The sequence below is a fragment of the Bos indicus genome, chromosome 11 (assembly GCF_029378745.1).
Source record: "Bos indicus isolate NIAB-ARS_2022 breed Sahiwal x Tharparkar chromosome 11, NIAB-ARS_B.indTharparkar_mat_pri_1.0, whole genome shotgun sequence".
NCBI lineage: Eukaryota > Metazoa > Chordata > Mammalia > Artiodactyla > Bovidae > Bos > Bos indicus.
The window spans coordinates 83,308,692-83,323,759 of NC_091770.1; positions in this window are offsets into that span (position 1 = coordinate 83,308,692).

Here is a 15,068-nt window from a genome sequence, read left to right on the forward strand (position 1 = left end):
ATGGTTTTTCCAGTAGTCATGTATAGATGTGAGAGTTGGACTATAAAGACAGCTGAGTGCCGAAGAATTGATGCTTTTGAACTGTGGTGCTGGAGAAGACCCTTGAGAGTCCCTTGGAGTGCAAGGAGATCCTGCCAGACCATCCTAAAGGAGATCAGTCCTGGGTGTTCATTGGAGGGACTGATGTTGAAGCTGAAACTCCAGTACTTTGGCCACCTGATGTGAAGAGCTGACTCATTGGAAAAGATCCTGATGCTGGGAAAGATTGAGGGCAGGAGGAGAAGGGGACGACAGAGGATGAGATGGTTGGATGGCATCACCGACTCAATGGACATGAGTTTGGGTAAACTCCGAAAGTTGGTGATGGATAGAGAGTCCTGGAGTGCTGTGATTCAGGGGGTCATAAATAGTCGGACACAACTAAGTGACTGAACTGACTAACTGACTGATATGTATACATATGGCTATTTCACTTTGCTGTACAAACAGGAAATAGCACAGCATTGTAAGGCAACTATAGTCCAATGAAAGATTTTTTTTTTAAAGCTGAAGATAGTCTTGTCAACAAAAGATTAATCAGCTGATGTAAGAAAGAAATGAAATATTTTATTTGAGCCAAATTTGAGGATTATAACTAGGAAAGAGCATCTCAGAGAGCTCTGAGAATTGTTCCACCCATTAGAAGTCAAGGCGCAGTTATATACGTTTTTTGAGACAGAGGGCTACATATCAAATGATGTATTATTGACAGTTCACATAATCCAGACTTAAGCATCATCATCGTGGGTCATGTGACTCCCTTGCAAGATCAAGAAGCTATGCTGTCTTTTAAGGAGCTGTCTTGTTGATGCTGGGAGAATGTTACTTTTTATGATTGAGCAGGTATTCCTGCTGATGAGGGGAGATGTGGTTGAGAAGTCATGCAAATACACAGTGTGCAGTAAGGGAAGAGAGAAGGCCAGAGGGCAGAGAAGACTTTTTATTTTAACATTCTTCTTGTCTTGCCATAAAATGTGAATTTTATTTCACAGTCACAATAGACAACTATTGCAAAGGGGAGCAAGAAAGTCAGGAGGGAGATGGAATCAAAAAGTTTTTTGATAAGGGCTCTTACAGGAGGTTTTTATGTAGATGAGGGTAAACCAACCAAGACTGAAACATTTGATGATGCAGAAGACAAAAATGAGAACTGCAGAAGTAATAGTCTTGAGCTGATAAAAACAGATATGATTAAGTGCCTAAGAGAAGGCAGGGGGATGGACAGCATGTTCACTGTCACAGGAATGAGGCGAGGGAGGCTGTATGATCAGAGACTGTGCTGCGATTTCAGTGTTATGCACTCTTGTGATGGCTTAGGTCATTTAAAGTGGCTGTCTATCCAGACAGATCAACACTCTTGCTGTTTCCAGCTGTTAAAAGTCTGTTATACCATGATTAGGTACAGATAGTAGGCAGGTTTATAGATTCAGTGGTGGAAGAATGGAGCCACTTCTTGTGGTGGTTCTAGTTTGTTAATGAAATAAGAAGTAAATGCCAGCAGCTGAGAGAAAGAAAGGACTAGGGTTGATTTTGAGGTTTGAGGAAGAAGGATATGCTAAGAAACAGTGACATCAGAGAATGAGAGAACCAATAAAATAAATGCATTTGTGTTTGGAGTAGCATTTAAGGTCCATTTGAAGTTTATAATTATGAATTTAAATTGAGATTTGGCATATGAATGTGGGTTTTTCCCCCCAATCCAGTTTTGTTTAACTGTTTGAATGTGAGTATAAAATAGATTGAGAGTTGGGTGTAAACATTGTTGTTGTGTTGCCAAGACTAGAGAGAGGTGTGCGAGACTAGAGAGAGGTGTGCGAGTTGAAAGTTGATGCAAGAGAAAGGTAGTGATGGATCAGAAATCAAAGCCAGAAGCGAGAGGACACAAGGACAACGGTTATAGAAAGATAGTGAAAAGGTGATAAGGTCACTTGCTTTGAGATTTTGCTGAGCTCATGGAGATTTTGGAACCAGGTTATTGAAGAAGGAGGGATATTAAGTGTAGTATTGGAGTGGGGATATGTAGACAGAGATTCAGTTCAATTCAGTTGCTCAGCTGTGTCCGACTCTTTGTGATCTCATGGACTGCAGCACGCCAGGCTTCCCTGCTGCTGCTGCTAAGTCGCTTTAGTCATGTCCAACTCTATGCGACCCCATAGATGGCAGCCCACCAGGCTTCTCCATCTCTGGGATTCTCCAGGCAAGAATACTGGAGTGGGTTGCCATTTCCTTCTCCAATGCATGCATGCATGCTAAGTTGCTTCAGTCGTGTCTGACTCTGTGCAACCCATAGACTGCAGCCCACCAGGCTCCTCCATCCCTGGGATTCTCCAGGCAAGAATACTGGGTTGGGTTGCCATTTCCTTCTCTAAGGCTTCCCTGTCCAGCACCAACTCCTGGAGCTTACTCAAACTCTAACCATCTCATCCTCTGTCATCCCCTTCTCCTCCTGCCCTCAATCTTTCCCAGCATCAGGGTATTTTCAAATGAGTCAGTTCTTCGCCTCAGGTGGCCAAAGTATTGGAGCTTCAGCTTCAGCATCAGTCCTTCCAATGAATATTCAGGACTGATTTCCTTTAGAATGAACTGGTTGCATCTCCTTGCAGTCCAAGGGACTCTCAGGAGTCTTCTCAAACATTGCAGTTCAAAAGCATCAATTTTTTGGCACTCAGCTTTCTTTATAGTCCAACTTTCACATCCTTACATGACTACTAGAAAAACCAGAGCTTTGAACCTTTGTTGCAAAGTAATGTTTCTGCTTTTTAATACGCTGTCTAGTTTGGTCATAGCTTTTCTTCCAAGGAGCAAGCATCTTTTAATTTCATGACTGCAGTCACCATCTGCAGTGATTTTGGAGCCCCCCAAAATAAAGTCTCTCACTGTTTCCCTTGTTTCCCCATTTATTTGCCATGAAGTGATGGGAACAGATGCCATGATTATAGTTTTCTGAATGTTGAGCTTTAAGCCAACTTTTTCACTCTCCTCTTTTACTTGCATCAAGAGGCTCTTTAATTCTTCTTCACTTTCTGCCATAAGTGTGGTGTCATCTGCATATCTGAGATATTGACATTTTTTATATTATTGATATTTCTCCCAGCAATCTTGATTCCAGCTTGTGCTTCATCCAGCCCAGCATTTCTCATGATGTACTCTGCATATGTTAATTAAGCAGGGTGACAATATACAGCCTTGACATACTCCTTTCCTGATTTGGAACTAGTCTGTTGTTCCATGTCCAGTTCTAATTGTTGCCTCTTGATCTGCATACAGATTTCTCAGGAGGCAGGTCAGACGGTCTGGTATTCCCATCTCTTGAAGAATTTTCCACAGTTTGTTGTGACCCACACAGTTAAAGGCTTTGGTGTAGTCAACAAAGCAGAAGTAGATGCTTTTCTGGAACTCTCTTTCTTTTTTGATGATCCAGAGTATGTTGGCAATTTGATCTTTGGTTCCTCTGCCTTTTCTAAATCCAAGTTGATCATCTGGAAGTTCATGGTTCATGTAGTGTTGAAGCCTGGCTTGGAGAATTTTGAGCATTACTTTGCTAGTGTGTGAGATGAGTGCAATTGTGTGGTAGTTTGAACATTCTTTGGCATTGCCTTTCTTTGGGATTGGAATGAAAACTGACCTTTTCCTTTTCTGGGGCCACTGCTTAGTTTTCCAGATTAGATGGCATATTGAGTGCAGCACTTTCACAGCATCATCTTTTAGGACTTGAGAACCCCATGAACAGTGTGAAGAGGCAAGAAGGTAGGACACTGAAAGAGGAACTCCCCAGGTCAGTAGGTGCCCAATATGCTACCGGAGCTCAGTGGAGAAATAACTCCAGAAAGAATGAAGAGACGGAGCCAAAGCAACAACACCACCCAGTTGTGGATGTGACTGCTGATGGAAGTAAAGTCTGATGCTGTAAAGAGCAATATGGCATAGGAACCTGGAATGTTAGGTCCATGAATCAAGGCAAACTGGAAGTGGTCAAACAGGAGATGGCAAGAGTGAACATTGACATTTTAGGAATCAGTGAACTAAAATGGACTGGAATGGGTGAATTTAACTCAGATGACCATTATATCTACTACTGTGGGCAAGAATCCCTTAGAAGAAATGGAGTAGCCATCATAGTCAACAGAAGAGTCCAAAATGCAGTGCTTGGATGCAATCTCAAAAATGACAGAATGATCTGTGTTCATTTCCAAGGCAAACCATTCAATATCACGGTAATCCAGGCCTATGCCCCAACCAGTAATGCTGAAGAAGCTGAAGTTGAACGGTTCTATGAAGATCTACAAGACCTTCTAGAACTAACACCCCCAAAAGATGTCCTTTTCATTATAGGGGGCCAGAACGCAAAAGTAGGAAATAAAGAGATACCTGGAGTAACAGGTAAATCTGGCCTTGGAGTACAAAACGAAGCATGTCAAAGGCTAATAAAGTTTTGCCACAAGAACACACTGATCATAGCAAACACTCTTTTCCAAAAACACAAGAGAAGACGCTACACATGGACATCACAAGATGGTCAACACCAAAATCAGATCGATTATATTCTTTGTAGCCAAAGATGGAGAAGCTCTATACAGTCAGCAAAGACAAGACTGGGAGCCGACTGTGGCTCAGATAATGAACTCCATATTGCCAAATTCAGACTTAAATTGAAAGTAGGGAAAACCACTAGACAGAGATTGGGAGACTTATAATGGGACTTTTGAAAGAAGCGCATTATCAACAGTGACAAAGTCTAAGGAGGTAACAATGGCAGTCAGTGATAAGTGAAGTAGAAATGAATTTTTGGAGGTGAGGAATTGAGAGCAGTGTTTTGGTTTGGCTGTCTGACCATATTTCAAAATCAACATGAAGGAAGACAGGAATGTAAGTGGAGAAGCAGAATGACCCAGAAGTCCTCAATGGATAAAAGGGAGAAGGTGAAGCTCAAGGGTGACTCTTAGGGAAGCATGTAGGTGAACATATTTGCATCAAAATAGCTGATGGTTTTTAGGTGAGTTGAAAGAACCAAATCTGGAAATGTTAATGGAGAACCTAGGGAACTCTTAATCCTAGCTTCAAATCCTATAATCAGAGCATAGCAGAGAAAGTACTAGCAGCTTGTTAGGGCCACAAATATAATTCCTCACCCCAGAGTCCAATGAACTACAGAGAATGAGCAAGGAAATTGACATCACACTGAGCTGAATTCAAATTCTACCTCTTCCAGTCACCAGCCCTGGACAAGCTACTTAGTAATCTCCCTGAGGATCAGTTCTGTCATCTCCAAGATGGATGGAAGTCATGTGAGAAAGTGTGTGGGATGCTTCTCTTCAAACTGTGAATTACACCCCACCCCACCCCCAGCCCCACTACTTGCCTGTCAAACACTCTTGCTCCCAGTCACCAGTCAGGCCTCTCTCACTTATAGATCCACAAGTTATTTGTGCAATTGATTATTTATTCAAAACAATTTACTGGGCCAACATTATGCTGGGTCTTATGAGGATGAATAAAGCCCAAGATTCCAGGCCTTCCCAACTGTGGATACTGTATTTGATGACTGTAGTCCCTGACATGCACATATGGTCTAAAAACATTTTCACATCGATCCCTATGATATAGTTTTGAAAAGAGTTCAGAGAGGTTGACTGGTCCAAGCCAACAAGTGATGAGTCTGGGATCCAGTCACAGGGTCCTGACTCTCTAGACACATTGCCCTTTCTACCATGTCATTTCCGTGGGCATCTGATTTTCTGGCTATGTATGTGTGTTTTACAAAAATAGACTTCGTGTTATACATGTGCCTTGTCCATATGCTTCTTTATGGAGAAAATCAATTAGTCCAAGAGACAAGTGCAGCCTAAGGCCATCTTTAGAAAGAAGTAGAAGAAAAAAAAAATGCTGCTCAATCTGATGAATTTGGTGAGATAATAAGGGAAAGAGTTTTGGGCTTCTCTGGTGGCTCAGCGGGTAAAGAATCTGCCCACAGTAGAGGATACCTGGGTTCAATCCCTGGATCAGGAAGATCCCCTGGAGAAGGAAATGACAACCCACTTCAGTTTTCTTGCCTGGAGAATTCCATAGACAGAGGAGCTTGGTGGGGCTACAGTCCATGAGGTCGCAAAGAGTCAGACACGACTGAGAGACTAACACGTTCAAGTGTTTTTATGAAAATGTAAAAGTAAAAATGTAAGGTGGTATTTTTATAGACAGGATGATGTGGCAGAAGTTAGAAAAACCACAACTACCAACCTGGGTAACATGTAACCAGTCTTGCTCAAGGTACCCTTTCTTGGCTGAGGTTTCCTCATCCATAAAATTGAATCTGTGATACACTCTCTTAAGGATTGTCATGTGACTCAGTTGAGATGAGAATAAAAAAATATTCTTTTTAAAAAAAATGATTTACCCCAAAATGGACCTTCATATATTTGGACTTTGGAAGAGGTGTCCAACAGACTGATCCCCAGGAGTGGTTCAAGTGGGAAAGTTGGGGTAGAGCTGTAACAGCAGGTGGTCGCCCTGGGACCATGGCAGGAATGTGGTGTTGGTTGTATTCAGAGACAATGAATTATGCTTCCTAGAAACTCCTGGCGAGCAGTGAGTGATGCAGGTGTGGTCACTCGGGTGGTATCTGCAGGGAGCCTAAGGACAGCTGCTGGGATGGCCTTTGAAGAGTGGCACTGTGCCCCCCTCTCTTTTTCCTCTCTCCTCAGTAAACCCATTCACAGAAAGAACCAAATAACTCACAGAGGTTCAAGTCTGACTTTTGTCCATAGAGCCTCTATATTTTAGCATGGTATCGAGCCTTGATTTAAATCATTGCATCTCTAAATGTGGCCTTCCTTTCAGAAGGGACTGAATGGAGATATTTTGAAGAGGGCTTGGGGGGAGAGAAGAGGCTGCTGGGAACTCTAAAGAGCTCTAAAACCATGTTGCTAATCTCCTCTTTGTCTTGATCTCACCTCCATCGGCCAGCATGAAACTGGATACACACAGAGGTTCTCATCAGTGCTGATGACTGAGCCCAAAGTGTTGGTGATGGTTGGGGTGGGGGATATTTTCAGGGTCACAGGAAAGCAACCTGATAGAATTCAGGACACAATTCAGCTTGCAGGTCCACAGAATTGGTCACCCTTGTATTTTATGTCCTATATCCCATTATGAAAGAGTCTTATTTCCTTTTGTAAATAACTTAAGTATCTTCAGTTCACTTCTAGTGTATATTTCACCTTTAAAAGTCCTTTGCATTCTTTTTTGTTGGTTATTTATTTATTTATTTATTTTTGGTTCCCTTCATGACTAAGCACAGACCACCCAGGACACTGATGCAGAATGCTGTTGGAGGGCAATTTCTGTTTTTTCCTGCATTTCCTCATTTAGAAGATAAATTTAACTTTCGCCTCCTGATACTGTGCTGTACACAGTTGGACTTGGCATTTTTGCTGAAAACTATGAGTCATTTTTCATAAACAGGGATTGTCAAAAGTGCCTGATTCATATTATAACAACAAATACAGAAAAAGCCCCAAACTGAATGAGCTCAAAACTTTCAGGTGTTCTACAAAGATAGGGGGGTGAGGGATCACAGTCTTTGGAGAAGTCACTTGATTATTCAGGTCTTGGTTATTTCATATTTAAAATTAGGATAATAGGAATATAAAAGCTATGCCATTAATCTCAAAAAAACCATCTCATGGTTAGTGGGCAGTATTATTTGCAGATTTTGCATTATTCTTCTGTTTCTAAAATGTTATATATAAAATTGGCTATTAGTACAGTCTTTTACTTTACAGGTTATTTACACTGTTGTGTTTCAAGAATAAATCATTTTTTAGAAAAGAAAATATCATATATTCAGTACTAAAATTGGGATGTTTTAAAGTACTAGTAGAATAATATTGAATAGTGCAGACAATTTAAGGAAGCATCCAGACAAGACCCAGTTCAGACTGTGCTGGGTGATTGTGAGTCTACTGGGAATGTATTATTTGGGATAGGGGAAGATTTTGTTTAGGAGTTTTCCAACTCTAGAATACAACAAAGTGAACACTGTAAGATAATTATGTAGAACAAATGGAAACAATTATGTACTATGTGAACTATAAACTCATACAGTTCTACATCTGTGCCAAAATTGATAGCCTAGGGAATGTACTTCACCAAGTGAATATAATTTTACATAGTCAGATCCCATAGGAGAATTCAACTAATCAACTTCAACTGATTCTAGAGAGGCTTTTACCAAAGAATGAGAATGCAGTGACCAGTTTTGGTAATTGTTGATGTTCAGTCACCAAGTCATTTCTGACTCTGTGACCCTATGAGCTGCACACCAGGCTTCCCTGTCCTTCACTATCTCCCAGAGTTTGCTCAAACTCATGTCCAATGAGTCAATGATGCCATCCAAACATCTCATCCTGTGTCGCTCCCTTCTCCTCTTGCCTTCAATCTTTCTCAGCACCAGGGTCTTTTCCAGTGAGTGAGCTCTTTCGATCACGTGGCCAAAGTATTGGAGCTTCAGCTTCAGCATCAGTCCTTCCAATGAATATTCAGGGTTGATTTCGTTTAGGGTTGACTGGTTTGATCTCCTTTCTGTTTGGGAATAGTAGAAAACTATGTAGTATTTTAAAAGCAGCAGAGGTAGGGGTTGAGGTAGATTTACTCATTGAAAGTAACTCATTATAACTGAATAACAATTGTGTTATTGTAACATAATTAAATTATACAGCAGACACTCATGAGTGTAATGAGTGTCTACTGTCCTTTTTCTCTTAAAAATATTAGAGGCACAGTGTATTCAACTAAAGGTCTCCCATCCAAGTGAACCCCTTTAAAGAATTCTCTAACACCAAAGACATATTTCTCTAGATACAAAGAAAGTCAGGATATAGTCTTATTAGCTCAAATATTATGAACTATAAATCACATAGAAAACACAGAACATAGAAACCATATAGCTTAATGTTTCATTTTAGAAGTTGAGAAATTGAGACCTGGAGGAAAGGACTTCATTGCCTGGCTTTCTTTGTATCTATAGAAAGGTGGTGGTATGAGTCTAGTGATAGTGAAGTGGGGCTTTTGGTCCAATCTTTCCATTCTTCCTGAGTGAAAGCCAGATATGATAGCTGGAGCTTCAGCAACTACTTTCTTACCATGGGTGATTCTTGAGGATGGAAACCCGTGTGCTGCAGATGACAGCCTAGAAAGATTCAGTCTCTAAGAGTGGCAGATAGCCTGGAATTGACTGTATCTTGACTTATTTTATAGATTTCTTATCTTGTTTAATCAGTTTCATAAGGTCTTTTGTTAAAGGCAGCTGAACCAATCTGAACTGATATAAAACCATGAATTAAAAAAAAAAAGTGAGAAGAAATATAAATTGGTACCAAAATAAGAAGATAAAAGATACATAGGAGATCTCAGAAGAATGTTCTGTTCCAGTTCTTAGAGGAAAAAGAAAAAAGGGTTTGTTCTTTCTGAGACCAAAGGAACTCTCCATGGTTCTGCCTTGGGAATTGGGGATGGTGGAAACCTCAAAGTAAATCATGTTTATTTGGCCTTTGCTGCTTTCAGTGTGTACTTTTCCTCTGGGAACTTCTTAGAGAGGAAAGATGGTAAAAGGCAGAATAAAAGAGTTTATGTTCTAACCTAACAATATCTTGATAACATGTCTTCAATGATAGCTATGATCTTGGTGCAATTTGTAGTACTCAAATACAAGGGCCATGCAAAGTGAGGGCTGTGAGCTATAATTTTCATTTGTCATTGTTCAGTCACTCAGTCATGTCTGACTTTTTATGACCCCATAGACTGCAGCATGTCAGGCTTCCCTGTCCTTCACCATCACCTACAGCTTGCTCAAACTCATGTCCATTGAGTTGGTGATGCCATCCAACCGTCTCATCCTCTGTCATTCCCTTCTTTTCCTGCCTCAGTCTTTCCCAGCATCAGGGTCTTTTCCAATGAGTCAGTTGTTTGCATCAGATGGCCAAAGTATTGGAGCTTCAGTATCAATCCTTCCAATGAATATTCAGGACTGATTTCCTTTAGGATTGAGTCTTGTCCATTCAATAATGAATTCAACAATTCAATAATCTTCATTTGAAAACTGCTAAATAACCCCATAAATTATAAGTACATTATTCCTGATCATAATGGTAATGCATAACAGAACTAGAGTTTAAACTCAGATAGGATTCTGAAGGGGAAAGATTGAGGACAAGTGGAGAAGAGGGCAGCAGAGAATAAGATGGTTAGATAGCATCACCGACAACAACTATAACTCTGAAATCTGAAAACTATCAATAGTTGTAACTGTACATCATTGAAAAACAACCAAACCAATCTGTCATTTATTTCATAACCACTCTGGGTCCAGTAGCATCTATACATTTTACAGGGATTATTGTTTCAATCTTGAGAACAATGTTATACATAACAAAACAGAAGTCCACAGACACTTAGTAGTATGTTCAAAGCCACATGGTTATTATGTAGAAGAGGTGGGATTCAAACCTAGCTCTTGCTAGCTCCAAAATATGTACTATTTCCACTACAATATAAGGGTCTTCTCACAGGGATGTAGACAGTATATAGCTTGAACATTCAGTTCAGTTCAGTCGCCCAATTGTGTCCAACTCTTTTTGACCCCATGGACTGCAACATGCCAGGCCTCCCTGTCCATCACCAACTCCTGGAGTTTACTCAAACTCATGTCCATTGAGTCAGTGATGCCATCCAACCATCTCATCCTCTGTCACCCTCTTCTCCTCCTGCCTTCAATCTTTCCCAGCATCAGGGTCTTTTCAAATGAGTCAGCTCTTCGCATCAGACATCCTGGAATGTGAAGTCAAGTGGGCCTTAGGAAGCTTGAGCATTAGACACTGGGATTTTGGAATCAAGGTTGGCATCCAGATATGGTAACTGTGGCATAGAATATGGTCAGTCAAAGGTATGGCTTTTCCGGTAGTCATGTATGGATGTGAGAGTGGACTGTAAAGAAGGCTGAGCGCTGAAGAATTGATACTTTGGAACTGAGGTGCTAGAGAAGACTCTGAACAGTCCCTTAGGCTTCAAGGAGATCAAACCAGTCAGTCCTAAAGGAAATCAACCCTGAATATTCACTGGAAGGACTGATGCTGAAGCTCCAAGATTTTGGTCATCTGATATGAAGAGCCGACTCATTGGAAAAGACACTAAGGCTGGAAAATATTGAAGGCAAAAGGAGAAGGGAATGGCAGAGGATGAGAAGGTTAGATAGCATCACCAATTCAATGGACATGAATTTGAACAAGCTCCGGGAGATAGTGAAAGACAGAGAAGCCTGGCCTGCTGCAGTCCATGGGATCATAAAGAGTTGAGCACGACTTAGTGACTGAACAACAACAAAAAGAGAACATGGGCACTCGTGTGGAGTCTAGTGTGCAGAGCTAGAGCTGTCTGCATCCTGTCTGCTTGGTAAAATTGTGCATTAGCAGGGGGTGAGTGAGGACTCCCTTGGTGGTCCAGTGGTTAAGACTCCATGCTTCCAGTGCTGGGGGTGAAGGTTTGATCCCTGGTCAGGGAACGAAGATCCCACATGCCATATGGTGTGGCCCCCCAAATTTTATATATATATATATATATATATATATAATCATTAAAAAAAGAGAGACTGAGTGATTTTAGTTCTGAGAGAAAAGGGGAAGGTCTTGGCTTCTCTGTTTGTGACCAATGTTTCAAGGACACTGTATTGAAGTGGCCTCCTAAGTTTAGAAATTCTAGAAAAGAGAGACCTTGAGGCCCAGAACAAGGCTGCACTCTTCTCTCAGGAAGCTGCTTTTAGAAAAAGAACCTTCTCTGAGCCACTCACCCATTCTGTGGTGCTTTTTCAGGCTTTTCAAGCAGTTCAAATGAAATTTGAAAGCCTGTGCAACTAATATGAATAAGCAGACACTTAATGATAGATAAAAGTCTGCATTATACCGTGTTATACCCCACCCAAGACTGGGGGTCAGGAAACCACCTTCTGCTCCCTGTTGGCCATCTACTTCCACAAGACCATGGACAGCTTACTTTTCTCTGGGTCTCAGCTTCTCTGTCTATACAATAAGATGCTTTTTCAGTTCAGTTCAGTTGCTCAGTCATGTCCAACTCTTTGTGACCCCATGGACTGCAGCACACCCTCCCTGTCCATCACCAACTCCCAGAGTTTACCCAAATTCATGTCCATTGAGTCAGTGATGCCATCCAACCATCTCATCCTCTGTCGTCCCTTTCTCCTCCTGTCCTCAATCTTTCCCAGCATTAGGGTCTTTTCAAATGAGTCAGCTCTTCGCCTCAGGTGGCCAAAGTACTAGAGTTTCAGCTTCAACATCAGTCCTTCCAATGAACACTCAGGACTGATTTCCTTTAGGATGGACTGGTTGGATATCCTTGCTGTCCAAGGGACTCTCAAGAGTCTTCTCCAACACCACAGTTCAAAAGCATCAATTCTTCTATGCTCAGCTTTCTTTATAGTTCAACTCTCACATCCATACATGACTACTGGAAAAACCATAGCCTTAACTAGACAGCTTTGTTGGCAAAGTAATGTCTCTGCTTTTTAATAGGCTGCCTAGGTTGGTCATAACTTTCCTTCCAAGGAGTAAGTGTCTTTTAATTTCATGGCTGCAGTCACCATCTGCAGTGTTTTTGGAGCCCCCCAAAATAAGGTCAGCCACTGTTTCCACTGTTTCCCCATCTATTTACCATGTTGTAATGGGACCAGATGCCATTAGTATAAACGTTTCTCTTAGTTTTCTCAGGACTGATCAAATTTTAAAACTGAAAACTTTAGTCTTTTTTCCCGGACCCACCCCATCCAGTCTCAGGCAAACAAGGATGGTCAGTCTCCCCACCATTAGGATATGTGATGTCAGCACTGCCTCCCCCTTCCTCTCTCGTCTTGGGTTTCCCGTCTCTAAAATTCTTAATTTGAATTTACTGAGAGGTCTAAGGCATGGCATCACTAACCGTTCTGATATCTAGTCTTCTGTCCCATGTTCTGAGAAATCCCTCAGTCCTGGGCAAACAGGGAGAAATGATCACCCTGTGGACAGGGCTCTTTCCTGTCCTGATCTCCTGGTACTCGATACCACAGGGACAGCACATGCCCATGTGGGCCCAGCCTGATTAACATCCCCCTCCCCTGCTCTCAAAACACTGTGAAGTGGAAGGGCTGAGCTGGCTGTGTTTACAGCCTCGTGGTAAGATCTTCAAAGATTTCTCTTCTCAGTAAAATCTATGCAAAACTATTTAGTAAGACCACAATTAAATCAATGCCCTGATTTCACACATGTGTTTGCACAGGAAATTAGCTCACATAGTTTTCTAATGAGTGGCTTTAATCAAGCTCAAAAGAAAGAGCTGGACTCTAGTATAAATCAAATTACCTTATTTCTAGAGATAATCCTATGACCCTCAACCGAGTGGCAGATAGTATGAAGAAGACTCAGCCTAGCATGTCCAGGATAAAGGTCAATATAGGCAAGCCAGCGTGGTTAGTCTTAGGATTCCTTGGGGGTGGAGAAGAAATAGCCTAGGATACGGAGCAGAAAACTTGGAATCAATTGCTGGCCCCACTGATTGCTTGGCTTGGATTCTTCAATTACTGTCTTTGGGCTTGAATTCAAGGAACCTCACTACCTTTCTGTCTAAAATGATGAGAGTGCAGTGGTGGATTATATTACAGTTCAAAATACTCCCTGCCCCTCCCAGGGGTGCCTCTCCCTAAGGGGTCACTCCTGTGTGGGCATTATCCTTGCCACCCATTGATATCAGGCTTAACCTTATGTTATCCAAGGGGATGTGAGCAGAAGCTTTGGAAGGTGATTGTGCTTTGCCATCATCTCTTTTCTCTCTGCATCAGGACCAGTGTATTAATTTGCTAGGCTGCATCAACAAAGTACAGCGAACTGTGTGGTTTAAACAAGAGGAATGACTTCGTCTCACAGACTGGAGGCTGGAGATCAGGGTGTCAGCATGGTTTCTTCATAGGTTTGTGAGAATGTGTTCCATGCCTCTACCCTGGCTTTCGGCAGCCCACTGACACTCTTTGGCATTCCTTGGCTTGAAGGTGTATCACTTTGATCTCTTCCTTTATGTTCACATGGTATTCTCCCTGTGTGAGTCTCTGTCTCTGTGTCCAAATGTCCCCCCTTGTATGAGGACATTAGTCATTTTGGATTAAGGCCCACTCTCATGAACTCATCTTAATTTGATCAACTAAAAAGATTCTTTTTTCAGATAAGGTCATACTCACAGGTACTGATGGGTTGTTGTTGTTTAGTCACTAAGTCATGTCTGACTCTTTTGCAACACCATGGGCTGTAGCCTGTCAGGCTCCTCTGTCCATGGGATTCTCCAGGCAAGAATACTGGAGTGGGTTGCCATTTCCTTATCCAGGCGATCCTCCTGACTCAGGGATTGAACTTGTGTCTCCTGCATTGGCAGGCTAAGTCTTTATCACTGAGCCACCAGGGAACACAGGGAACTATATTCAACATCTTGTGATAAACCATAAGGGAAAAGAATATTTTTAAAAGGAATATATAAGTGTGTATATCTGGGTCACTTTTTTGTACAGCAGAGATTGATACAACATTGTAAATCAACTATACTTCAATTAAAAAAGATACATGAGTGACAGAAATCTGAAGGGATAAAAATATACATAATTATGGCTTCCAGTCAAAAATCTCAAAGCAAATTAACATCAGCTTCCATTCATAAAATTTCATGCCATTTTTCTCTTCTTTAGGAACCAAACTTTGATTTTTCTTGGCATATTATTCTCCAGATAGTTCAAAACCAAACCAAGCAATACATTTCCCAGCATCACTTATAGTTAAATGTGGCCACCTCTGTTTTGTTCCATGAGAAAAAATACAGATGCCATGTGTGATGACCAGGTACGTTCCTAATTTGGTCTGTCTTGCTACCTGATGGTTTAGGATTCAACATCTTTTGGAAGACACAATTCCTGATGACCAGCAATAGTACAATGCGGCTGCACTCTCATCCTG